Raw genomic sequence first — 26,276 nt, 5'->3', positions numbered from 1 at the left:
TGTGTGTGTGTGTGTGTGTGTGTGTGTGTGTGTGTGTGTGTGTGTGTAGACCTGTGATTTCATTATAACAGAAAACTCTTGATAAGGAAACTCCCTCTACAAATGCAAATCTTTGCTTACTCTGCAACTTTCTTGGAGCATTGCCTTGAACCCTGTGAAAGTTTAAATGATTAACTGAGGTCACAAAAACAGTATATGACAGAGGCAGAACTTGAGGCCTAATAATGAAGTGGCTATCTATCCACTATTGATGTTGATATGTGGGCTCTTTTTTTTTTCAGGGAGATGCCTGGGGTCATTAAAAACACTATACCATTTCTCAAAAATAAGCCAACCCATTCTCTATTTCCTTCTGGCCCCCTCTACTTTTTAAATCTTCAGTATTTTATCCTAGATACTTGCCTTGATGGACCAGCCTGGTAAGTAGACTTACCCAAGGTATTTGCTATATAATGGAGGATTCCAGGCCAGAGTCTAAAGGGATAAGAGATTCCCTCTAGATGGTGAAAGGTTCTTGAGAGACCTGTTTCTCATGCCAGTACACTGATTGCATCAATCTTCCAAACTCTGAAAAGCTTCCTAAATGGAAACCTTATTCACTTGGAGTTCTGCCTGACTACTCTTCCAATCTTGCACTTTCCACTCATTCCTTACTCTTCCAAACATTAACAATGTCCTCCTCGATTTGGCTTAAGGAGGGAATGACATACACACTCAATTGAGTCTTATGCTACAGGAAAGTAGGGGGGAAGGGGATAAGAGGGAGGAAAATAGAAGGGATGGCCTATTGGGGGAGGGGTAGTCAGAAGCAAACACTTTTGAAAAGGGACATGGTCAAAGGAGAAAATAAAATAAATGAGAAGATGGGCTAGGATGGAAAGAAATATAGTTAGTTTTTCACAATATGACTACTAATGGAAATGTTTTGCATAACTACACATGTATAACCTATATTGAATTGCTTGTCTTCCCAGAGGGGGTGGGTAAAGAGGGAAGAAGGAAGAGAATCTAGAACTCAAAGTTTTATAAACAAATGTTAAAAAATTGTTGCTACATGCAACCAGGAAATGAGATCTATAGGCAATGGGGTATAGAAAACCATTTTGCCCGACTGGAAAGTAAGGAGTAAGGGGGTAAGGGAAGGGATGGAGGGATATAAGAAAGGGCAGACTAGGGGAAGGGGTAATCAGTATGCTTGCCATCTTGGGGTGGTGGGGTAAGGGAGAGATGGGAAGAAAATTTGGAACTCAAAATCTTGTGGAAATGAATGTTAAAAACTAAAAATAAAATAAATAAATAAATTCGGGGGGGATCAATATCCTCCTCAGTCAAGTGAATTCCCTTACTGTTCTTTAAATAAAACAGTCCATCTCCTAACTCCAAACATTTTCACTGGCTATCCCCCATGCATGGAATGCTCTCCCTCCTCATCTCCATACCTGGCTTCCTAAACTGCCTTAAAGTCCCAGCTAAAATCTTACCTTATACAAGAAGCCTTTCCTTATCCCTCTTAATGCTAGTCCCTTCCCTCTAATTGATTATCTTAACTTCATACTGTACATAGCTTATTTGTACATAGTTGGTTGCAGGCTATTTCCCCATTAAATTGTAAGCTCCTTGAAGGTAGGGACTTTCACCTTTTCTTGTATTCCCAGGGCAAAGTTTGGCACATAGAAGGCACATAATGAATGTTTATTGACTGACTATACATAGAAAAAACATAAAATCATTGTCCAGACAGCTGAACAACTATGCAATTGGATATGGGGGTCAACTTGTGGGGGACAACCCACAGGGTTGGTTCATAAATATACTGAACAAATTAATTCTTAATTAATTTTTTGAAAAAACACATTAAACTGTTGCTTTTAGAACTACATTGCTCTTTCCTAATTTGTACTCGGAAATGGATTATATGAACTCTAAAGGTCTTTCTAGCTCTAAAACTCTATGATTCCCTATTACCGCTTAATAATAGCTAACATTTGCATGATACTTTTCAGGCTATGAAATGATTTCTTTACAACAACCCTGTGAGGTATATAGTATAAGCATTCTTATCCTCATTTTATTGCTACAGAAATTGAAGATGTCACATGGCTACTGGATTCAAATCCAGTACTTCTCACACCAATTTCTGCGTGGTTTTCACTATATCACAGTGTCTCTTAAGTATGTGGGTAATTGAGTCCAGTAGACAATACATGCATTTTTGCTTATCTTTCACTGAAAGACTGATTTTTGTCTAAATCTACCTTCTGTCAGTCAAAGCTACCTTAAACTCCACCCATCAGGTTTTCTTGGCAAAGATACTGGAATAGTTTGTCATTTACTTCTCCAGTTCATTTTACAGATAAGGAACTGAGACTAACAAGGATCAGTGACTTGCCCAGGGTCACACAGCTAGTAAGTGTCTGAGGCTGGATTTGAACTCATGAAGATGAATCTTCCTGATTCTAACACCTAACTGACTTGGACGTGACTTGTTGCCCATTCCTTGTCTGAGACATCTGTAATTGAGTTTCATCTCAGTCTGTTCCATGTTAAAATATCCCAATTTCTTTTACTTTTTCTTATAGGTCAAGCTAAAGGGTCTTACCAGTACATCATAATGAAGTTTTGGTTCTTTCTTCACCATTAACTAGCTGGTGACTGTGTGCAAGTCACTTCACCTATCTCTAGCCTTCAGACTCCTTATTTGAAGAATAAAAAGGTTATACAAAATATCCTATAAGGCCCTTCTTCCAGGTCTAGTGAACCTCATAAAGAATAGTAGATTTAGAGATACAATGGGATTTAGAGATCATATAATCCAATGCCCTGATAGTAAAGATAAAGAAATTGGTCCCATAAGAGGTATAATGACTTGCTCAAGGTCATACAAGTACTAAAGAGAAGAGCTGACATTTGAATTCAGGTGCCCTGCCCCTGAATTCAGTGTCCATTTTACTAAACCATAGAGACTAGTGAAAAAGATTGTCAGTCAAAAAAAAAAAGGTTGATAATTCTTCAAAATCACTGTATTAGAGCCTCCAAATTATCCCGAAAACGTATTGAGAAAAGTAGTAAATGCAGACAAGATGAAGGCATAAGGCTACATGCTATTAGCCCTTCAGGTTAGGCACCTGAGGAGAGATAAGAAAAGAATTTCATAGTCTGAAGCAAAACCTGTAGTTCCTAACCAGCAAAATGGTTTGTTTTGCTAAAGGTGTCTTTTAAGGCCAGATGGTGGTTTTCGACTATTGTCCTGTAACTTGGCTAGAAGTGAGAGAGTAACCCACGTCACCTGGCACCCCGAGAAAAAAAAGAGCAAATTCCAGCAGAAAATGCCCCATGCTTAAGTCGGTCATTACAATACACAGCAGGCATCTCCCTGCCATCTGGCTATCTACAAGAGATCACTGCTATATTCCTTGCCTGGCTGGCTTCAGCTACCTCCCAAGCCACAGGGACAGGGACAGGATGGTCAACACCAGGAATGGACAAACCTCCACTGGACATTCTGAATCATTTGTCTCACCTGCTTCTGGGGATGATGGAGACCAGTTCCCATGTTACTTCAAGGCTCTGGTTTTCCCAAAGTGACTATTCAACATTATCCTAGGGGAAGAATATTAGAAAGTCCTAGTTTTGATTTTCATTCACAAATATTGGTAAAATTCAGAGTTTAGCATGTGCTGGCTTAAGTTCAGAAAATGGCAGAGTGCTTTTAATGACTCCAAGCTTCTTCCTGAAAATAAAGCCCATTTTTCTTTAAGCATCAATAGTGGATAGAAAGTCAACTTTGGAGTCAGGGTTAGGCTATTTTTTAAAGGGCTTCTTTTTAAATACACTTGAAATTGAAAATAGCACAGTGCCTTCGGCATAAAAAAAAATCAACATTTGTCATATGAGAATAAATTTTTAAAGTGTCAAATTTAGGATTCCACCCAGTATAAACCCAGAGAGATTATTTTCTTCTAATATGAAAACATAATGATAGCATTCAGAAAAAAAAAAAAAAAACAACTCCTTACATGGAACTGAGAACAGTTGATAACAGAATCTCAGAGATTCCATCAGAGAAGGCAGGGACCTCAGAAGCAAGCTAATTCAGACCATATCTGAACAAAAATCTCCTCTGAAATACGATCCTCCAGTAAGTGGTCATCCAACGTTTCCTTGAAGACTTGTAGTCAGAAGAAAGACACTAATTCTTTTTTTTTTTTTTTTTGCCTTTTTGGAGGGCAATTAGGGTTAAGTAACTTGCCCAAGGTTACATGGCTAGTTTTTTTGTGTGGGTGTTAAGTGTCTGAGACCAGAACTGAACTTGGGTCTTCCTGACTCCAGGCCCAGCGCTTTACTCACTGTGCCACCTAGCTGCCCTGAAAGACACTAATTCTTGACAGGGGTGGGGAACCTATGGCCTCAAGGCTACATGTGGCCTTCTAGGTCTTCAGGTCCTAAGTTTTGACTGAGTCCAAATTTTACAGAACAAATCCTTGTATTAAGGGAATTTGTTCTGTGAAGTTTGGATTCAATCAAAGGGCCACAATTGAGGAACTAGAGAGTCACATATGGCCTTGAGGCTGCAGGTTCCCCATCCCTGCCTAGGGAGTCCATTCCATTTTGGAATACTGTTAGGAAGCTCTTCCTTTATATCAAGCCTAAGCTTACCTCTCTGCACCTTCTCTACATTGCTGCTGTGCTCTCAGAAGTCAAGCAAAAGCAGTCTAATCCCTCTTTCACACGACAGTCTTTCAAATACTTGAAATATCTATCCTGTGCCTTCTCTGTGCTTACATCACTAGCTCTTTCAACAGAATCTCATATGGTATGATATTCAAGTTCTTCACCATATTGGTTCCTGTGCTCTGGATACTCTCCGATTCACCAATGTCAACCCAAAGTATGCAGCCCAGAAGTGAATACAATTCCCCATTTGTGGTTTGACCAGGGCAGAATCCAGTAGAACCATCACCTTCCTAGTCCTAGATACCCTCCCTCTCCTCATGAAACCTAAGAGTGTCTTAGCTTTGGGGCTGCCATATCCTACTGGAGTCTCCTATTGAGTGTGAATTCCAGCATAATGGACATTGATTTTCTTTAGCTTGAGTATGAAGAGAAGCAGTGAAAAAACAAATAGATCTAGACTTAAATAACCTGGGTCCAAATCCTAGACTCATCTACTTGCTATCAGTATGGCCTTGGATAAGTCATATAACCTCTATGGTCCTCAGCTTGTTCATTTTAAAAATGAAAATGTTGGAGAAGATGACCTCTAGGGTCCCTTCAATAAGCATTTATGAAGCTTCTACTGAGTGCCAGGAAGCAAGTTAGATGCTGAGAATAGGGGATAGAGACTAAATCTATGATTCTATTGGTACAGGGAATTCCCACGTGAGAGAACTCCATTTACAATTGCAGGTCAGTACCTTCTCTGCAACATATATTGCTGAGAGTTGCCTAGAGCATTGAAAGAGGTTAAATGACTTACCCACAGTCATGTATCCAGTATGTGTCAGAGACAGGTCTTGAACTAAGGACATCCTAGTTTTGAGGCTAGCTTACAAAATCCATTACAAATCAAAATAGTCCTTCCCTGTATTCATGGAGCTTATATTCTTTTTGGGTATGGGTTAGGATGGTGACAACATACATGTAGAACATTAGAAATGAGATAAATAGGGGTGGCTAGGTGGCACAGTGAATAGAGCATCAGCTCTGGAGTCAGGAGTACCTGAGTTCAAATCTGGCCTCAGACACTTAACACTTACTAGCCGTGTGACCTTGGGCAAGTCACTTAACCCCAATTGCCCCTCCAAAAAGCAGAATAAAAAAAGAGACAAATGTAGTAGGTTGGAAGATACCTGATGACCCTTCATATATTATGGGTGATAGCACATCTCACCTCATATGTCATTTCCTCAGCCTATCATTTGATTCAGTTTTTTATTTACTTTTATTCCCTTGAGCTATATTGCAGCAATTCTCAGAGAGTGATCCACCAACCAGTGGAGGTCCCCAAAACAATCTCAAAGGGTCCAAGAAGTTAAAATTATTTCTGTAATAATACTGAAATGTTATTTTCCTATTAAAAATATTTCTCTTTTCCCAATTATATTTCTGTGAGGCCAGAGTTTCTTCATATACTTCAGTCAAAATAATGTCACAACAGACTAAATGCAAATATGAGAATCTAAAGGTCTGCTATTAAGCCAGACATTAAAGAGATTTACAAAAATGTGGAAAATAATACTTCTTTTCTCATTTCTTTGTTTTAGAAAATCTATTTATTTTTAGTAAAAAATGTTATTTTAATGTCATGAGTTTGTTCATATTTCCTATAAGTTAAATAAATACTAAAAATTAGACATTTTAAATTGGCACATATGGCAAATATCAAAAGATATAAACTTTGTAACAAAAGTTCTTTGGGGTCCTCAATAAATTTAAAGTGTAAAGAACCACTACTCTATAGTGATCTAGTTGTGTATTTGCATAATTTATTATTAATAATATTGCAATCTCTTCTCATTAATTAGCTTGAGCCTCCAGCCCTATTCATTAAATATTAATTATTTAATAAACTGGAGAAATCTTTTAATCAGTAATTACCCTTATTTCTTTATAATTAAATAAATGATAAAATTACAGAATCAATGCAATTTATTAACAAATGAAGGCAATAATAAATCAAAGACAAGATGTATTTACAAGATTTTGGCTAGGATACAGCCTGAGTCATCTCAAACTTTCAATATAACAGTAGATGATTTTTTTTCACTTGCTTGGAAACTCAATCTCACATCATCTGATTCATTCCAGATACTGATTAAAGACTCTTAAGAATCATCTTCATGTTTCTTCTCAAGAATTACATTCAGTCTCTTAGGACTAAGCTAGATTAGTCCTTTCTCTTTGTTCTCTCTTTAGTGGGCACAGAAAAGAATCTTTTCAAAATACCAGGTTCTCACAAACTCTTCATGGAATTCTCTTTCTAACGTCTCACAACAGTTCTGATGAGGGTGAAGTTTCATGCCACCTTCCCTCCTTATCTTCTCCACAGATTCCTCATTGATCAAAGATGAAATATACACCTTCTTCTTGATTCCACAAGTAAAGCACTTCATGGTCATTCATCTCTCCACTGTCAAATCAAAACTATCTACACAAACTTTTCTCAGCATTCTACTTGTCTCTCTTGGGTTCCTAAAGCTACAGTAAAAGTATCCAAAGTCTCTAAGAGGGAACAAGATGGTGGAATACAAATTAGGACCACCTAAACTCTCCTAACATTACCCTCCAAACAACTTTAAAATAACATCTCAAATCAAATTTTGGAGTGGCTGAGCCAACAAAAGGTCAGAGAAAGACATTTCTCCAGCCTAAGATGACTTATGAGGCCTCCAGGAGAGGCCTGTAATACCAGGGTGGGCACAGGCCTGGAGTTTGGGAGGAGGACCAGCAGTGGGCCTTGGAGATGGCAGTGATAACAGCAGCTTTGGGAGCTCTTAGCCCAGAGATGGTCATGGGGGGGAGTGGGGTGTGGTCAGAAAGAGATTACAGGGGATCCTTTGCTGTCTCCGGGTGCAGTTGGCACTGATTGGCAATTCTATTGCCCATAAACAGTTCTGGGTCTTAGTTCCAGGATGGACAGGAGCGTTTGTGATTGGTCACAAGAGAACAGAGGCCCTGGTCACAGTTCCAAAACCAAGAGGAGCACTAATACTTGCAGCTGCAGGGGGAAGGGGTCTTTCCTGGGCAAAACCAGAGCGTAGACCAGCGATCCGTGACAATACCTCTCCCAAAGCATCACCTTAAAAACACCAAAAACTTACAGATGCATAGAACTAGTTGCTTTTTTCATAGGAATGTGAAAAAGCTTGAAGCTTAACAGAAAGCTTCCCCACTCTCAGATGAACAGAATTGAACTTTAACATAAAGTTCAAATAGGTTAAGAAAACAAACAAACAACAAGAAAAGAAATTGACATATAAAGCTACTTTAGTGACAGGGAAGACTAAGACATAAACTTAGAAGGCAGCAACATAAAAACAACTATAAGTAAAGCCTCAAAGAAAAATGTTCATTGGACTCAAAATGAGCAAGAATTCCTGTAAGAGTTAAAGGAAAGAGATAGGAGTGGAAGAGAAAAAAATGGGAAAGGAAATGGGAGTGATACAATAAAATTATGAAAAAGGAGTTTAGGTCTTGGTAAACTAGACACCAAGAAATGTTGGAGAAAACATCACCTTAACAAACAGAATTGACCTAATAGTAAAAGAGTAAAATTCACTGAAGAAAATAATTCCTTTAAAGGAGGAATTGGGCAAATGGAAGCTAATGACTCTACAAGACTTTAAGAAACAATAAAACAAAATCAAAATCATTAAAAAATAGAAGAAAATGTTAAATATGTCATTGTAAAAAAAAAACTGACCTTGAAAATAAATTGAGGTGAAATAATTTAAGAATTATTGGACTGCCTGAAAGCTATGCTCAAAATACAAGCCTAGACATCATAATTTTAAGAAATTATTAAGGAAAACTGTCCTAACATCTTAGATCCAGAGAGTAAGATAGAAATTGAAAGAATATACATATCACCTCCTGAAAGAGATTCTCCCAAATGAAAATTCCCAGGAATGTTATAGCCAAATTCCAAGGTTTCCAGGTCAAGGAGAAACTATTACAAGTAGTTAGAAGGAAGCAATTTAAATGTCATGGAACCATGGTCAGGATCACACAAGATTTAGCAGTTCTAACATTACAGGAGCAAAGGACTTGGAATATATTCTGAAGGGCAAAAAAGCTAGGATTATAACCAAGAACAACCTATCCAGCAAAACTGGCCATAAATCTTCCAGAGAAAAATGACTATTTAATGAATTAGAGGACTTCCAATCATTCCTAATGAAAAGACCAGAACTGAGTAGAAAATTTGACATTCAAATAGAAGGCCCAAGAGAAGCATAAAAAGGTAAACATGAAAGAGTCATCATATGGAACTCAATGGAGTTAAACTATCTATTTTCCTAAACAAAAAAATGATACTCCTAAGAACTTTATCATTTTTAGAACAGTTAAAAGATGCTTATATAGACAGAGACCATGGGTATGAGTCGATTATGTTGGGATGGTCTCTAGAAAAAGAATGTAGAGGTGAGAAAGTGGGATGCATTAGGAGAAAGGGGAAGGGAGGGTAGAATGGGACAAATTTCCTCACATAAAGGGGAAACAAGAAAGAACTTTTATAGTAGAGGGGGAAATGGAGGGGGTAGGGATGCTTGAACCTCACTCTCATTGGAATTGGTTCAAAGAGGGAAAGGAAAAAACATATATATATGTTTTTTCCCTTCCCTCTTTGTGTGTGTGTGTGTGTGTGTGTGTGTATGTATATATATATACATATATATATATATATATACATACATATGTGTGTACACATACACACACATTCAGTTGGATATAGAAATCTATCCTACTGTGGCAGCAAGCACCCCAAGCGCGTCCTCAGGGTTTGCTGCCCATACAGGTTCTTGGATCTGCTTTGTTAAAGGAAAGCAACTCAAAATGGGTTAACAAGCTTACTTTAATCAGTCAGACATATATCGTTTACCTTGTTCAGGGGAAAAAGGTCAGCACCCCGAACTTCAAAGCATACAGGCAGAATTATCAAGACAGAAACAGATCAAGTAGACAGCTTTCCAAACTGTCCAGCCATTACATCCATACCCAATCAACATCTGGGTTTTTCAAAGCTGGGGGGGGGGGGGGCCTCTGGACAGCGGCTTCCCAGAATACAGATCAAATCACAGAACACTTCTCAAAGTGAGCCCCAAAACAAAGCCTCACATCAGGGCTTATATAGCCTTCTCCTGGCTCAGAGAATGTAACAACCTTATTGACTCACTGGCCAATCAAGAAGTATCTACTGAAAAACAAGCCTCCCTCCCCAGGCTTCAGGTGCACTTTAGCCTAGGGGCGGGGAAGATCTTTAAATTTGCATTCCCATTACACCTACCCAAAAGGGAGATAGGATGGGAAAAGAATAAGAGATATTGGAGGGAGGTGTAAAGGGGGAGGGTGGATTAGGGGACAGTGGTGAGAAGCAAGACAGATTTTTGAGGAGGGAAGGAATAAAAAAAAGAGAAAGGATAAACGCAGGAAAATGAGTTGGAGGGAAACGTACAGTTAGCGATCATAACTATAAATAATAAGGAGGTGAGCTAACCCACAGAATAGAAGCAGATAGCAAAATGGATCAGAAACAGAAATCAAATAATACATTGTATACAAGACACACTTGGGCCAGAAAGACACACACAGAGTTGAAATGAAGGGCTGGACCAGAGTCCGCTCTGCTTTAGCTGAAGTTAAGAGGGCAGGAGTGGTAATCGTGATCTAGATAAAACAAAAGCAAAATTAGACCTAATTGAAAGAGATAATCAGGGAAACTACATTTTGCTAAAAGGTACCATAGACAATGAAGAAATATCAAAAGACTTTTGGTAAAGGCAGCCATTCCCCGATTAATAAATGATCAAATGATATGAACAGGAAGTTTTCAGAAGAAGTCAAAGCTCTCTATAGTCATATGAATAAATGCTATAAGTCACTGTTTATTAGAGAAACAATTCTGAGGTACCACCTCACAGCTATCAGAAGTGACAAATGATGGAGGGGATGAGGGAACCATTCTGGAAAAGAATCTGGAACTATGCCCAAAGGGCCATAAAATTATGAATAGCCTTTGATTCAGCAATAACACAACTAGGTCTGTACCCCAAAGAAATCAAAGGAAAAGAAAAAGGAGCTATATGTGCAAAAATATTTATAGTAGCTCTTTTTGTGGTGGCAAAGAATTAGAAATTGAGGGGATACTCATCAACTGGGAAATGGTTCCCATTTGGGGAAATGGTTGAATAAATTGTGGCATATGATTGTGATGGAGTACTATTGAGCTATAAGAAATGATGGGGGGGGGGGAGTGTTTTCAGAAAAAAAAAAATTAAACATGGAAAGACCTATATATAAACTGATGCAAAGTGAAGTGAGAAGAACCAGGAGATCAAAGTACAAAGTAACATCAGTGTTGTAATGATGAACAACTGTGGAACACTTGGCTACTCTGATCAATACAGTGATCCAAGACAATTCCAAAGGACTCATGAGGGGGGAAAATGTTATCCACCTCCAAAGAGAGTGCAAAATAAAGTATAATTTTCTTGCTTTCTATACATGTTTGGGTTTGTGTGTGATATGGCTAATATGGAAATATTTGCATGATTTCACATGTATAATTGATATCATATTGTTGGCCTTTTCAGTGAGTATGAGAAGGATGAAAGGGAGGGAGAAAATCAGGAACTCTAAATTTAAAAAGAAAAGAATGTTAAAAATAAATTAATTAAAAATAAAGTTTCTGTGAGATGGGTATTTTAAAAAAGCATTATACACACACACACACACACACACATAATTACATAATACAAATAATTTCCTGGAAGAGGATACTAGCAACTCTTAAAGAGTTGAAATAACTCTTTGTTTTTCCCCCCTTTTATTTTCTATATCAAAGAGAATATTCTTCAAACTGGGAAGAATGGGGGGGGGGGAGAGGAGGGTTGGAATGATTAAGAACATGTAGCAGATAGATGGTAAGATAAGCAGGGAGATGGTAAGAGAATAAGTACTTTCAATAAAGGTAAATCACAACTGTGATGCACTATAATCCCAAGGTTCTAAAACACACACACACACACACACACACACACACACACACACCTGGCTTATTTGATTACTGAGCAACTGTCAATGATCTTTGAAAAAAATCACAAAAAAATGAACTAGATTTCACAAGACTGAAAACTGACAGATGACTCAATTTTCCAAAAAGGAAAGAGGTTGGAGTCTTCAAGCTCTTGTCAGATGAATTCGATATCAATTCCTAACAAAATTCTTGAATGTATTATTAAAGAGATGACTTGTGATCATTTAAAAAGGGAACAATAGTCAGAGCCTATGTCAGCTCATCAAAAACAACTCATTATAGACTAAATATGTTTCCTTTTTTTGAGAGGGTTCCCAGACAGGTAAATCAGGGAAATGTCATAGGCAAAGTATGTTTGGATTTCTCCAGAACCTTTGAAAAAGTGACTCAAGTCAGAGAATTGATGATAAAGCATAATACCCACCTTCTGATGGAGAACTGATGGACTAAATATGCAGAATGAGGCACACATTTTTGGACATGACCAATATGAGAATTTTTTTTACTTTACTGCATATTTATTACAAGGGTTTTCTTTTGAGGAAAAGAGTAGGGGGGAGAGGAAATAAATGCTTGCTAATATAAAAAAATTAACTTTATTAAGTTAATTAAACAAAAGTTAATAAATTTAACTTCATTAAATAAAATTAACTTTAAAAAGTATGTCTTTAATGATATCCTGGATGCATGCTTATATTAGTTCAAATTTGGAGGGGATACTTAACATGTTAATTGACAATCAGATCCTCAAAGATCTCAACAAGCTATAGAATTGGATCAAATCTAAAAGAGATTTAATATGGGTCAATGTAAATTCATAAAATCAATCGTGCAAGTATAAGGTGGAGAAAACGTGGCCACATAACAATCCCTGTGAAAAAGATCAAAGGGACATTTTTGGACCACAAACTCAGAAAAAGTCAATAGAATACAGAAGCCAAAAAATAGATAAATAAAGTAGCTAGTATAATCTTAAGCTACATTAAAAAAAAAAACTAAGGAGGTAAAAATTACACTTTGGCCCAGTAGGGTAATAGTAAGAATTATGTATTGAATTCTGGGTACCATATTTTAGGAAGGGCATTAGCATGTTAGAGGGAAATCAGGAGGGTAAGAGAACTGGAGAACCTTCAAGGACTGGTTGAAGGAACTGAGAATGCTTACCATGGAAAAGAGATAAGTTCTTTCTTCAAATAGCTAAAGAATTATCCAGTAGAAAAGTAATTAGTCTTTGTTTGTTAACACCAGAGGGGAGAACTAGGAAGCAGATAGAACATGAGTTCTTAACCTTGTGGTCCTAAGCTTCAGGGTGAACTTGGATAGAGAAAAAAATGACATCATTTTCACTACCTCCAACTAAAATTTACCATTTCCTTCAACTATTTAAAAAATATTATTCTGCTAAGGGGTCCCATAGTTTTCAAAAGACTTCCAAAGAAGTCTATAAAACACACACAAAAAAATCATCCTCTTGATTTAGAAGTTCCAAAGGCACAAGTTTAGGCACAATGTACCGAAGAACTTCTTAGTTATTTAAGCTGTCCAAAAGTTCAATGATCTGCCTTGGGAGACAATGGGGTTCCCCTTAGGATTGAGAGTCTTCAAGTACAGTCTCAATGACTACCTGTTAGCAATATCATAAAGAAGATTCCTCTTCATGGAAGGATTAAGTTGGATGGACTTTGAACTTTTTGATTCATTGATTCTATTTTTAGACAGCCTTTCCCTACTTTTTAACCCCAATTAGAACTTATCTAAACTTCCTCAAGTCTCTCCTCATACCAGTACATTTTTCAGTCAGCCGATGAAGCAATTTTTTCTGAATCACAGATCTGGCCATATCACCATGTCTCTGATGTCTCCCTATTATCTCTAGGATCAAATATAAAATCCTTTGAAATTTGAAACCCTTAACAACCTGGCTGCTTCCTATCTTTCCATTCTTCTGACAACTTACTTCTTCCATGAACTCTGAGATCTGGTAACAATGATCTTCTTGTTCTTCACCCATAATATTCCATTTCCTGAGGTGTGTCTGAGCTGGCTGCCCATTCCCCCTCACCCCCATCCCCATGCCTGGCATACCCTGTCCTGACATCTCCACCTCTTGGTTATTCTGGTTTCTCTCAAGACTCATCTCAAATCCCATCTTCTACCGTGTTTCCCCGATAATAAGACCTATCCCGAAAATAAGTCCTCCCCTTCTGTGTAAGATTCCTCTAAAATAAGCCCTCCCCAAAAAATAAGCCCTATTGAGATTGCTACTGTAGTGAAGGTGATCCCCTGCGCTACACGCTACATTACGGTACCCTCTGTATGCACCGTTCCCCTCCCCCCCGAGTGAAACGCATACCATGCTCCGAGATGCATCCAATCAGAGCTGCAGCAGTGAGCGCGTCATCCTGTTCTTCCCCAGTGATTTGCTTGCTGGCGCCATTGAGAGCAGTGCCACAGAGGAGAGCTGAGGCAGGACAACATAAAAACCCGGTATGTAAGCGGGAGTGAGGGGGCATGATAGAGGATAAAAAGGGCATGATGGAGGAAAAAAGAAGAACTCAGGGGGCATGACGGAGTGAAAAGAAGGACTGATGGTCATAATTTTATTATTCTGTCTGTTTTGACCCCCAGACATGAGTACAAAAAGGAAGAGCTATACTGTTGAGTATAAGAAAGCAATTGTAGAGGAGTCACATGGCAAGAATCTTGCAGTTTTCTGTAAAGAAAAACTTTTGGATCTTCGAATGGTCAGAAAATGGAGAGCAGATTATAATAACCTCAATCAACAGGTGGATGAGGGAAAAGGGAAAAAGCGCAGGTCTGGATCAGGTCAGCAGCCCTTATACCTTATCCTGACTTGGAGATCCTCATTGGTGAATGGATTGCTGACAGGAGAGCAAAGGCCTTGGTTGTGCACAGGGCTGATATTCAAGCATTTGCCCTTTCAATGGCACCAGAGTTTGAAATGGTCTCAGAAGGATTCAAAGCATCACAACACTGGTTGGACGGTTTCCTTCAACAGTATGAACTGTCCCTAAGAAGATCAACAACACTGTTTAAGCTGGAAGATGCTGAAGTTATTAAACGTGCACTTGCATTCAAGTCCTTTATTGATAGGATCGACATTTCCAAGTACCAAACCTGCAATATGATTGCTATGGATGAAACTGCAGTGTTTATGGGACAAGGATCTCAAACAACAATTCATCACAGGGGTGCAACGTCAATCTACATTCCCACCACTGGCTATGAAAGTGCACGGGTCACCTGTGTTTTGGCAATTTGTTTGGATGGAAAGAAAGCCACACCTCTAATCATCAGTAAGGGCAAGAAAGATAAGATTGAACGTGTATCTGGCATTTACGTTCTGGAAACCGAAAAAGCCTGGTGTACACAAGCCGTTATAAGAAAGTGGGTTGATTTAATGCTACCACTTGTTATGTGAGGTAACCAAAGAGGTCTGATAGTCTGGGATTCAGCCAGCACTCACCTCACTAAAGAAATGAAGAACTTCCTTGCAGAGAGAAGAATAGATGAAGTAATGATTACTGCAGAAATGACTGCCTATCTCCAGACCCTTGATATTGCAATAAACAAGCCATTCAAGGACCATTTGCGCATGGAAGTCAATGACTACATTGAAAATAGAATGGAAAGAAATCAGTGTGGAAACTTTGTGAAGCCCTGTCTGCAAGAAGTCGTGACTTGGGTGAAGAAGTCATGGGATAAAATTACTGACAGCTGTGTCACCAAGGCACTAAGAGCAGGTTACCTGGACAAGACATATTCATTTAAAGAGAGCTATATTGCTGGACATGACAGATTGGGTCCACTTCTTCTGAAGGAAATGGAGGCGCAAGACATCCAGGACGGAATTCAGGGTATGGACACTTATGACGATGTTGTTGAAGAAGATGACATGATCATTATTGAATAAAGATACATTTTTTTGTTCACATTTACCTGTTTATTAAAATTGCTGTCAATGTTCATTAAAATAAGCCCTCCCCTGAAAATAAGCCCTCTGGTGTTTTTCTGTCAAAAAAATTAATAAGACAGTGTCTTATTATCGGGGAAACACGGTACAAGAGGTCTTTCCTGGTCCTCTAGTCCCTTCTACAATCCTTTTTCTCTAATATCACCTTCCATTGCACTGTATAATTACATAAATAAAGATATATTTTATATATATATATATATATATTTATGTACTTATTATTATGTTGCCTACCTGTAATGTTAATGGGATATAAGATCTTCCACACCCATTAATAGGCCTCAGATGGAGCCAATTAAGGGACGCTTGCTTAGGGGAGGCTTGCTTGTAGGAAGGCTTTCACATCTTTTGTGTGTTCTAATTAGGCTCTGAGTCATGAGGGTTGTGATGCCCTCTGGCTCTAAAAAGGGCATATATACTCTGACATTAGCATTTTGCTGCTTTGGGTCTGACTTGTTGAAAGAGTGTTCTTGTGATTTGACCAGATGAGACTCTGGGTATATGTTAAGGAGCCCCCCAGCTTTGAAAAACCCATATGCTGGTGTTTCTCTCTCTGGTAACTATGTATGTATTGCCTTTGTCAGACAGTTGGATCTATCTGTTGATCTGTGCTAATTTCTCAGACATTTAGAAACCCTGTCTGTTGGACTTTATTTCTCTGCTTGTGTTTTCTCTATTTTTCTTTCTTTGGATTTTCTCTGAAGTTCAGGGAGGTTATTTTTTTCCCTGAAGTAATGAATGTAATTAAAAAGGATTGTTGAGGGGTGGCTAGGTGGCACAGTGAATAGAGCACCGGCCCTAGAGTCAAGAGGACCTGAGTTCAAATTCAGCCTCAGACACTTAACACAAAAAAACTAGCCATGTGACCTTGGGCAAGTCACTTAACCCCAAATGCCCTACCTTCCCCCTCCAAAAAGCAAAAATAAAAAATTAAATTAAAAGTATTGTTGACCCCTTAAATAGCTCTTTCCTAATAAAGCAGATCTAAGAACCTGTACTAGCAGCCATCCTGGGTATGCCAGTGTGGTTGCCACTAAACTACCCTATTAGAATGTGAGCCCCTTGAGAAGAGAGATCATGTTTATGTCTTTCTTTGTGTCCCCACAGTGCCTGATGAGTAGCAATATCTAATAAATGTTTGTTGACAGATTAACTGTATTTTCGGTGACTTTTTGCATTCTTAGCATATGTTCAAGTTTATAAGGAAAACATTTAGGTAGAGTGTGTATTTCTCTGTATTAGACTGTAAACTCCTACTAGGTAGGGACCATATCACAGTTATTATCATCTTCCCCAACCCCCCTCTACCACAGTGCTTTGAACATTAGGAGGTACATAGCAGGAAATGAATGGATGATTGAAAGAATGAGTAAAGAACTGAACTATGTAGACAATGTCTTCAGTTGACTAGGTGGACTATGAAGCCATAGCAAATTATATAAAGTTTGTGAAAATAGTTTTTTTTAAGACTGTAGAGAATTGCACAAATGTAAGGTATTAGTTTATTCTCTTCATTGTTGACTTATGGTTCAAATGGATAAGCTTCTAATAGATGTGTATAGCTAAGATAGAAAGTACAACATATTTTTCCTCTCACTGAAGTTTTTCCATTTTACAAAATGGAAGCCTAAATTAAACTGACTAAGCATAAAAATTATCTATCTTGCTGGGGGAGTAAACAATACAGATTTTCTAGATGGAGGAACTCTCAGTGAGATACTTTCTCTACCAATGGAGATCAACAACTCCTGTGTAACTTAGAATCATTTTTTTCTGGGACATTGGAAGGTTAATTGAGTTGCCTATGATCACCCATCACTTCTGTCAGAAGCAAAACTTGAACCTATATCTTCCTGGTTCTAAGGAACTGCCTATCTGCCATGCCACATTGCCTCTGATTAAATTCTTACGTAGAGAAATTATACATAATTAGAAAGATATTTTTAAAACTAGATGTAATCCTATACTTTTATCATTAATATTCAACTATTATCAATTATTTCTTACTTTAACCCTACATTCCCATAAAGCTCATGTAAAAACCAATCATCAAAATCTTATTCTTTAAAGCATATAATGCTTATTCAGGAGCTTTGGAGTTTGAAGACAGATTGGCATCAGAAAGCCTTATAGGTAGTTTCTGCTTATCCATTGTTCCCTCTCTAGCTTCTTTAGCTTCATGTTTACAATTTAACTAAGAAAAAACCACATTTGCCTTGCTTCTTCTTTCTGTAGTGGCAATAAATAAAATTAAAAATTAAAACGGTTTTACAATGTGGCTTCTGAGGTATGCATCAAAACCTGGAAGATGAAGGCAGAAAAAAACATTAGTTTCATCTCATCAATTCTATTGGGTGACAATGTGTGCTAATGAGTTAATCAGATCAACTAATTTACAATTATTAGCTCACTAATGTGTTAAACAGCATTAATGTTTTACCATGTTTTGAGTCAAAAGTTAGGACATAAGATCTGACTAAGGAAATTCTATTTTGTGAAACCTCATTAAATGTAAATTTCCTTTTCTTGAAATCTAGATTCTCCTGGCATCCCTCAAATCCTCCCTCAAGTCCACAGTGTAAAGTCACTGCAGCACTTCATTATTTCCCTAATAATATAGTACCTTCAACCAAGAAAAAGAAAGGAACATGTCTCCAGAAGGCCCTTTAGCAGTGTTGCTGCTAGTAAAAATGTCAAGATCCATGAAAGATCAGTGGAAGATGGGAACAGGAAAGGGTTAAAGTGCTCCTGAAATCATGTCATATAGGCAACAGCCACCACATCTTGGCTGGATCCTATTGAATTTCATCCTGTTTTAGGTGCAGCTGCGCAATTTCCAGGACTCTCCATATATTGTGTGTCTTTCTTATAGCTAGATCATATAGCCAACTACCTTAAGCTTTACACTTACCTCCTAACTCAGACTTTGGAGCAATTTCTACCCTACAGGGAAAAACCAATATGGTCACTACTATATTCCCTGCATCCCTGTCTTTAAAAGGACTAAATTTAGGTGACTTATGGCAATATAAGACATGTGAGGTATATGAATGGTCTAAAAAACATGGCTCATGGGTGACATGGAAATTATCAACCAGGATCTGGTCCATCTTTGCAGAGAATAAAAGAAGGGTAATGCAAGTACTGCCAGCAGCCCAACTTGTAGGGGGAGGGATCAGTAGGGTCCAAGATCATTGAGCCCAGGTAATCTCTCCTCCAGTCTCCAATAAGTGTATTACTATACTTTGAATATCTCTAAAGGTATGAGTTCATAATGAAAGTCACTTCCCTGATCACTCTCTAGGGGAAAAAGTAGTCCTTAGCTTATATATACCAACTTAGTTCCTTCCCACCAAACACTGATTACATAAAAGATTATCATGAATAGCAAGTAGCCAGTAAATCCATTTATCCAAGCAAAAGAGTAAACAGAAATCTGAGTTCTACAGATTAAAATATAGCAAAGAATGCACAAGAGTAAATGAGCTCTTCATCTGGGAGAAAGAGAAGATCTCAGCTAAATCAAAGAGAGAGAGAGAGAGAGAGAATGATCTCACCAAGGAGTGTGTGGGGAAGTTCATTCTCAGTGGTTTCTAGGTCTGCAGACACAGAAAGACAGGGGATACGATGCCCACAGTTCCAGGACACCAGCCTGCCATTCAGAAATCTGTGCCTCACCTCCTCTCAACTGATCTCTCTCAAAGGCCTGCCCAAAGTGTCCTAAAACAATTTCCCTTATGTAGATATGCAGCATTGTGCTCAGAGTTCTCTCAGCCAATAAGGAGTCACATCCCCTTTCACTTTTTCAAAGGTCACAGTGTTGACCCTCAAAGAAACCATCCCTAGCCTTGGGCAGAAGCAGGGTCACACTTACATTTACATGTCACTATAAAGAGAGTGCTCTGTGTATAGTAGGTACTTACCAGATAGATATTCTTTGAATAAGTGAATTTACAAAGTTGCTTCCTTTATAAGAACTCTGTAAGGCAGGCAATACAAATATCATTATCCATAAGATGATAAAATTAGAGTTGAAAGAAATCTTAGAGCTTATCTAGTCCAGGTTCCCTATTTTACAGACGAGGAAAATGAGGCCCAAAGGGGTTGGGTAAGTTGTCCAAAAGTCAAAGTTAGTATGAACAACTAGGATTTGAAGCCAGGAGCTCTGATACCAACTCACTACATTCTCCTCTCAGTCTCTCTGCTTAATAAGTTTTTCCCTACCATTTAAAATTCCACCTAAATGTTACTTTCTCCATAAAGCTTTCCCTGCTTACCCCTCAACCCAGGAAATAATGGTAATTCTCTCTTTGGATCTCACCTAGCTTGTACCTCTGTCCTGCATTCATCATGTATTATCTTGCTTTGTTCTCCCTAATGAGGAAAGAAGTATATCTTATCAAAAGTCTGTATTTCCATCAACATCTAGCATAATGATCAGCACACAGTAGATGCTAACTAAAGACATTTTGTTAAATTGCACAAATATCCCAACTCTGCAGTTACTTCTCTGATTTTCAATGAAATAACTTTTCATTGTTCCCGTTGCTACAACTTCACCAGTTGTCTTATGTTGTGATACCCAATCTATTGCTAGACCTGTAGCATAGTTGCAAGGCCTCTAAGAACCAATACACACAACAAACATTGTCATTTTTTATCTTTATTTATCAACAACAAAAATATTCCAACACTCATTCAAAATTGATATTAGTAGTATTGTATATGCAGAAAGCAGAGAGAACAAGGAACAAGTCTCAGAATCAGGCAAACCTGGGTTCTAGTCCTGCGACACCTACTGATTATATGACTCTGGGCAACTCAGTTAAGCTTTAAGTGTGTCAGGCAACTTTCCAAGATGGGGGCTCTTAACCTGAGGTAAGTCAATTTGTTTTACATTTTTTGATAACTGTGTTGCAGTATAACTGAGTTTATTAAATCCTGTGTTCTTTTATGCTTTTGCATTTAATAACATTATTCTAAGAAAGAGCCCATAGACTTCTCCAGACTGCCAAAGGAATGAATGATAACCCCCCCCCCCCAAAAAAAAAAGAGTTAGGAACATCTTATTCTAAGACTATAATTAGCAAAGCAACTGCCTAGGGTTGTGATAGAAGAACTTTCTTCAGGCAGGGAAAGAGTGAATTTGAAATCACAGGTGTGGACCAAAGAACAAAATAAAACAAACACCCTAATACAATTACTATCATGTGGAGGGGACTGAAGATTTTTAGGAGATATCTTGAAAGAAAGACCTTATACTCAGAAAGGTTGGGAGCCACAAGCCTAGCCTGGACACTGCTTTGGAGTATCAAATGCACTGACTTCAACACTCAACCAAAAACGTCAATGCAGTGGTCTATTTGATCAATCAATAACTTGGAACCATTATATAATTGCACAAGAGGAAAGTAGAGAGACAGACTTGAACATGAGTCATCCAAAATTCACTTAAGCTAAATTTCAACTGAGCTTATTGAGGAACAGAAAGTATAATATACACAGTAGGTAGTCAGGAAATACACTTACTTAGAGTGATATCCACTCATTTCCTCATTAAGCCCTTATATCTCTTTAATATATTTTGTTAATTATTTGGGGATTTTAAAAATATCACTGTCACTTCCCAATACTATACTCCTAACCCACCCCTGTCATGGGACTTTCCCTTGCAAGAAAGGAAAATTAAGGAACACAAACCAACCAATCAGTCATGACCACCAGAAGGCAGAGTATCCCATATTCTTAGTTCCTTGCCTCTTTATTAGGATAGAAATGTGTTTCCTCATCAGTCCTATGTAATCAAGATTGGACATTATATTAACCTGAATTTTGATGTGTTGTTTTCCTTGACATTGTTGTGGTTGGTCATTAACATTTCTAAAGTACAGCTCTGACCATGCCACTTCCCTACTCAAGAAACTTCATTGGGGAGCATAGAGATCCACCATGCCCTACTGGAAAGTCAGCGGGGGTATGGGAGAAGATATGGGAGACAGCAGATTGGAAGAGAGGATATCCAGTGGGATTGCTATTTTGGGGTGGTGGGTAGGGGAAAAACGAGGAGAAAATTTGTAACTCAAAATCTTGCGGAAATGAATGATGTAAACTAGAAGTTAATAAAGCATTTGGTTTAAAAAAAAAAAAAAAGAAACTTCATTGGCTTCCTTTTGTCCCTAGAATAAAATACAAACATTCCTATTTGGCATGTAAACCCCTAAAACAACATCACTTCAACCTATCCATCCAGACCACTTTCAAATTACTCCCTCTCATATATTCTAAGTTAGAGCCAAATTAACCTACTCACTGTTCCCTGTACATGATATTTCATCTTCCAGAACCTCTCTGCCTTTGTATAGACTGTCTCTTATGTCTGCAATGCTCTTTCTCCTCATCCCAGTCTCTAGGAATTCCTTGGCCTCTTCAAGAAACAGCTAAAATGCTATCCCTTCTGTGGGGTCTTTCCTTAGCCCCTGGTTGTAAGTACTATCCCCCACCCATCCAAAATTTTGTCTATTTTACTTTGTATATATATTTCATTTGTTCATCTTTGTATGTATTGCTGCCACTTCTCCTACCCCTGTTATAGAAAGTAAGCTTCTTGAGGGTAGGAGCGTCTACATTTTTTTTTATCTCTAGCACCAAGCACACGAGGCGCTTACATACTTATGCAATAAGCACATAATAAATGCTTGTTGAATTTATTTGAATCTGAATGTCAGTCATAACTTGAATGCATTTCTCCTGAGTAAAGTCTAATGCTCTTTCTATGATGGCATAATGGCATTATGATATAGCATGTCTTAAGATGCTTATGCAGAACTCAGGTTACCCAGTGTTTTGGTAGTTTTTATGTGTTGTATGTAAATGAGTGTGTGTTCATGTGTGATATAGTAATATGATATAGTAGCCATAGGACCAGTCTTAGAATCAAGAAGAACTGGGTTCAGGTCCTGCCTTTCACTAGTTCTTACTGTGAGACCATGGACAGGTTGATTTGCTTCTTAGTTTCCCCCAGAAACTATACCTTACAAATGAAATGGTGATCTGCATAATTCATTGAAGAAGAGGCAGAAGGAATGTAGAAGAAGTCAGGTCACACATTGATGAAGAGCTTGGGTGATGATGGACTGGGAATATGGACAAGTCCTTTGGAGGTTAAGTGATGCTGCTGAAAATGAAAGGCAAACAGTATGTTAGTATTGGGTATGAGACACTTGTCTGTAGCCTCTGTTCCCCAGCAGCCCCTCACAAAGGCAGCAGCTACAGAAACATTTAGAAGCCAGCTATGCAAGACTCTGCTGACATGCAGTGACTCAGCAATGACTCTAGGAGGGTTTGGTCACTGGCTCCATGCAGCTGTTTCGAGGAAGCCAAGAACTTCTGCTGCGAGGCTGGGGATGGAGGGATCAAACAGGAATTTCCCATCACTCTTTGTTCATATTCACCTTTGTCTCTGCCTTGGTTTCACGGGCAATATATTTTGAGCTTGACGTCTGAAGCCAGGATAAATCTTTCATAACTTATCCCCCTTCTACTTTCCAGTTTTCTTACACCTTACTCCCTGCCACATACTCTTTAAACCAGTAATGCTGGTCTCCTGGCTGTTCCATGAACAAGACGCTCCATCTCTCTGCTCTGGGAATTTTCTCTGGCTATATATCACCAAGGCAGTATTCACTATGGTAACTATGATGGTGACTACGAATATACCACCATTGTTCTGAATCACAAAATAACAGACTCTCCATATAGAAGACAGAAGCAAAACATTTATTCAGACAACAGAAAGCCGAATCCCAACACCAGAAAACTGAATCCATCATAGCGACAAAGAAGTTAATGCACCTTATCACTGCAGGAAGCAACATCATCCCAAAGCCTTCCCCCTGCTTGGGCCTTCCTACAAACAAACACTCACAAGCCTGGATGTTTCCTTGCCTGCATCCTCTCTTCCCTCCATTCTAACTGCTCTGACTCTCGGCTTTCTCTCAGCTCTGCTCCACCCTTCCTGCTCTACCCATTCAGCAAACTCTTCCCACCACAGGCTCCATGTGATTGCATCCAGCCTCTTCAGGGGCAGGGAAGATCTTCAAATCACCCTTACCATTATACCCCCATGGCTGGAATTCTCTCTCTTTTCATCTCTGCCTCTTGCCTTTCCTGGATTCCTTCAAATCCCAGCTAAAATCCCATCATTTACAGAAAGTCTCTCCCAATCCCTCCTAATTTCCATGCTTTTCCTTTCTCATTTACTTCCTATTTATCCTGCATATATTCGTTTGTGTGTTGTCTCCCTCATTAGATAGGGAGCTCCTTGAGGACAGGGACAATCTTTTGCCTCTTCTTGTATCCTCTGTGCTTAGGATAGTGCCTAACACCCAGTAGGTGCTTAATAAAAGTTTATTGACTGACAAACAGGCAAAAAGCACTAGACTGAAATCAAAGAAGTTCCCATGAAATGCATGAAAGTCTCTGTACCTGCTCATCTAGCTTAAGATTCTCTCTTATAGAAATACTTTTATTCAGGATACAACCTTAGAATGCATCTGTCAGGCAGGACTTCTAGCTTTAGTAAGAAGTAAAATGTCACCATGTTAATAAATATCCCATAGCAGACGGGACATCACTGCCCTGTATGCATAGTGAGATAGTTCAACTCAATCTCCTGGGGAGTCACTCTCTGAAAGCCCTGAGTAAAGGTCAAAGCTTCTCCTGAGAGTCCCATGTCACCATCAACACCACACTTTCTAAGGCAGAATTTTCCAACTCCTGAGCAGTAGAGGGATAAGGCATAATAGAAAAAACTTTGGATTTGGGGGCATGAGACCTAGGTTTAAATCCTAGCTCTAATACTTGATAATAATAGCTAGCATTAATATACCTTTTTAAAGTCCTTTACATTTATTATCTCATTTGATCTTCTTAAAAATCCTATGAGGTCAGTGCCATTATGATCACCTCCATTTTATAGATGAGAAAACCAAAATGCACGAGATTAATTGAAGGGTTATATAGCTAGCAAGTATCTGATCTGGGATTCAAAGTCAAGTATTCTTGGTTCTATTGCCAGTTACCTAAGTCTATCCACTGCACCATCTAGCTGCCTAGCTGAACCACCATAGAAAATCTGCAGAGAGCACAATTGGCCTCAGTAACATATTTATTTATTGTACTATTTCTCAGTATAGTATGTTAGGAGCCACTGATCTAAGGGAATGAAACAGAGTCCTTAGAAAAAACTCAGCATTCACTCAACTCTCTTCCAAGAAATATATTATCATTTTCATCTTCCACAATTTGCTTTTTGCTACCTGCCATCCCCACTGAGCTACCAGTCACCTTATAATGAAATTCATTTAAAGGTACACTCCTTTCAAAAAGGGCGTGCCAGCTCTAACAAAATTCACAAAAGGCAAACTCCAAATTTGCAAAGCAGATTGGTAAGGGCAAAATTATTTGCATTCTATTTTTCCCAAAGGATGCTTTCTAAAACAACTGATAAAATTTTCCAATAGACATTAGAAAAGCACACTTGGGTGGAGTCAAGATGTAGAAACAGGAATTTTGCAGGGCTCCAGCTTCCACCTTTCCCAGTTCATGTAAAAGGGGACTCTGAACAAACTTTGGAGCTACAGAACCCACAAAATGACACAGAGAAACTAACTTCCCGCTGAGGACAGCCCAGCAGGCTGGCAGGAATCAGCCAGCACAGCACTCTGGGAGCCAAGCCCAGGCCGAGTGAGCCAGAAGTTTTAGCCCCAGGGAGGGCCTGACCAGCCCCCAGCTGGAGGGACTTAAGATCACCAGCATCTGTGGCAGTTTCCAGATTTATCAACACAAAGATGCTAAGGACAAAGTGAGAAAGTCAGTGCAGTATGGACTTTGGGACCCAGTAGTTGGGAGTGCATTAGCTTTTGTCCGCAGGGTGAGAAGCCCCTGAGGGCTGTGGCACAGCCGTTCCATGTGGCAGCTTCAGCTCCTGGCCTGCAGATGTACGGGGACCAAGCCACCAGTCTGAGGGGTAATCACTCTTGCTTTAACCTGCTTGGATCTGGATTGCAGTCTAGGGTGGAGGTCCTGGGGTGTGTGACCAGCTTGCTAGAGTGTGTGGAGGCTTCAGAGAGGGCACCCAACTAATACCTCTGGCAGCTGAGAAAACCCCAGTGTTTGGGATGGAAGCTCCCCTGTCTGGTGGCAGAGTCGTACTGTGGCAAAAAGCCCAGGGGTCAAGTGCCTGAGGGGTGTCATGACCAGGCAAAAAAAGCAAAACAAACAGAAGAGTCCAACATTAGACTCCTATTTTGGGGACAAAAAGGAGCAAAGCCCAAAATCAAGTCTAAATGGGTGCATCTAGGTATAAAGGTTGATACTGTAAGCAGTCTCATAAAACAAGGAATAGTTTACCTATCAGACTTGTGGAGAGGGAAAGACTTTATGACTAAACAAGAATTAGAGAACATTATAAAATGCAAAATCGATAATTTTGACTACATGAAATTGAAAAGCTTCTGTACAAACAAA

This window comes from Petaurus breviceps, unplaced genomic scaffold (assembly GCF_028583685.1).
Source record: "Petaurus breviceps papuanus isolate PSGF00001 unplaced genomic scaffold, PetGlider_PUasm1.0 90778, whole genome shotgun sequence".
In the NCBI taxonomy this organism is placed as follows: Eukaryota; Metazoa; Chordata; class Mammalia; order Diprotodontia; family Petauridae; genus Petaurus; species Petaurus breviceps.
This window is presented reverse-complemented; position numbering follows the sequence as displayed.